Here is a 2,500-nt window from a genome sequence, read left to right on the forward strand (position 1 = left end):
ATATATATATATATATAAGTCTGAACAAAACCATAAAAAAAGACGGTGAGGCAATAAAAAATTCAAGTCTTGTCCTGCACCATTAATTGCTGCAATAAATACAGTTTAGAATTAACACATTTTTTTTGCACTAGGTTGTCAAAACATTCGTTTAATGAGCATTGTGTCCCGATCAGATGAAAGAAAGGCTCAGCTGTTAAAAGTGCTATAGGCCCAGCTGATGGGAAGACAACAGGGGCGCAGGCTGACTGACTTGTTCGAAAGGGTAAGTAAAGGGAGACAAAGAACCAGGTAGAAGTGAGGCCACACATGAACAACTTTCCGACAATAACGTAATTAACCAAACCTCTTATTTGAGGCGACACCACTGAGTTGTGAATGAAAACAAATCCTGAATTCATATTGTATGTTCGCCCACAAAAAAAAAAATCAACAAAATATCTCATTTAACAATTTAATTCCCCCTTTGGGGAAAACGTAATTATAACGTTTAAACACACGGAGAGAATAATGGCCTCAATATTTTTCAACAGTTAATGTAAATAAAGATGTTAATACACGAACAGAAGGCAAAGATGCAGAGATGACAATACTGCAAATTATATATTTGCATATTATTAGCTATTCGGTTTCAAATTTAGCTGACCTTGTGTAGCTTTTCGTGGCCAGAAAAATATTAATATTGTCATGACCTGATCATACTGCGGTAAAAACTGTTGAGAAAAAAAAGTTAGAAAACATGCACTCATAACAGCTTAGGGGTAAACTGAACCAATCCAGTTGTCAGCTTACATGATCAGTGCTTGTGACAGCTTATGAGAGTGGCCCATAAGGGGTGAACAAGGTCCATGTATTTACAAAGATTCTTTACTACCGTATAGACGATCGTTGGTATTTATGCTGCAATGAAACAGTTTTTGTGTGTGTGCGTTGAACACATGGCTCAAATTTAAATCAATAAAAAATTTCTATGTCAATGGGTGAATTTGACGTCGATGATGTTCCCAAATTACGGATGGGAAGCAGTGATCATTTGATTATGTAGACGCTCAACCAGGGAAGGTAGTAAATATTTTAAAACCTGAAGAAACCACCCACTTGGATATTCTATTAGTATTTATAGAGGAATTTTCTAGAATTCAGCGAACAGATGTTTACAAAAATATTGATCTGTAGAGACAAATTGACACAAGGCATTGTGCAAAAGTGGGAGTCTGTTTGCTTATTGAAGAGACAATTGACAATAAGTTGCTCCACGAATTTTTGACCGCACTATAGATTGAAAGTTGTTGGGTAAAACAGCAGGAAATGTTTCCGTAAGGGACACAAAGAAAAAGACAGCACATCTTTGGGAGGTTAAACACTATGGAAAAAGCGTACGGCCGGGGTGTGAAATCGTCCTTGTTGAAACGCAGCAAGGTCGTTTTCAAATATTTTAATAAATAGAGGGATGAAATCAGTAATGCCTTTGATTTTCACACATAATATTTCTGAAGGTCAGTAGCCTTCTGAATGTATGTGTAAATTCCAAGGGCATTGAGTACAGAGATAACTGAGATATATAACAATGTAAGCGTGGGCACGAAAAAGTAGTCTATAAAAATTCTCCAGATAAGAATTGTGTTGCGCCTTCGCTCAATTCTCATTCCAGTGCAAAACCTAAGTCTTAATTTCCTTATTTCTTTTTCAGTCACGACTTTTGACTGATTTTAAACCAGCCGAGGCGTTTTCACGCCGGAAATCCCAGCCTATATATTGTTCTGTACGCTGTAACAAGGACCGACGGCAGAACTTGTGAGAGAATCCTGACGCAAACAGAATTTTACTCCAGCCATGTCTTGCTCCAGAGTCCTCGTCGCTTGCCTCGTGGCGGTCTTTGTACTCGCCCTGCAATGTAAGTTTGCATAAAAGAAACTTCTTCTGGGATCTCCAAGCCCCGTACACACTAGACACTTTTCCACTCGTCGAATGGCAGCGAAATAATCATAACGTCACTTAACTACGAAGAGAGAGAGAGAGAGAGAGAGAGAGAGAGAGAGAGAGAGAGAGAGAGAGAAAGAGACGACGACGATCAGACAAATATTACCTCATTTACATATTTGCAGCCGTGCGACGAGTGGAAATTGTTCTTGTGTTTGCGAGGCCCCAAGGAGACGGGGGGAGTCTAATGATTGCAAGTGGTTCTGACATCAAATTCAACATTCATACTTTGCCGATAAAGATAACATTATTATGTACACGTAGGCTGTATAGTTCCGCGAGAAAAGGCGACAGAAGCCATTTTCGAAGTTTGGTCGGAACTGATACTGTATTCGGATATTGCAAAATGGAACGAAGTTCATAGTCAGATAGATGTACTTCCCTTTTCTTTGTAGCTAATTCTTTCCCCTTTTAAAAAACAATAGGAAGTGACACTTTTAAACAAATCTTACATAAACGATCGACTTTTCTTTGCAAAGCGGGACATCTCCTCTGTCATTAAATAGGCTGTTTTCCTTCA

General features: G+C 38.6%; 1 long non-coding RNA gene across 1 annotated transcript in view; it reads left to right on the forward strand.

Annotated features, from left to right (window-relative positions):
* The first annotated feature begins 1,484 nt into the window (after window positions 1-1,484).
* Window positions 1,485-2,500, forward strand: part of LOC106011306 — a 6,573-nt gene continuing 5,557 nt past the window's right edge. Inside the window, exon 1 of the long non-coding RNA XR_001184716.2 lies at window positions 1,485-1,894. This is a non-coding gene — a long non-coding RNA (uncharacterized LOC106011306). The remainder of the gene's footprint in view (window positions 1,895-2,500) is intronic.

Source organism: Aplysia californica, unplaced genomic scaffold, assembly GCF_000002075.1.
Source record: "Aplysia californica isolate F4 #8 unplaced genomic scaffold, AplCal3.0 scaffold00087, whole genome shotgun sequence".
Classification (NCBI taxonomy): Eukaryota; Metazoa; Mollusca; class Gastropoda; order Aplysiida; family Aplysiidae; genus Aplysia; species Aplysia californica.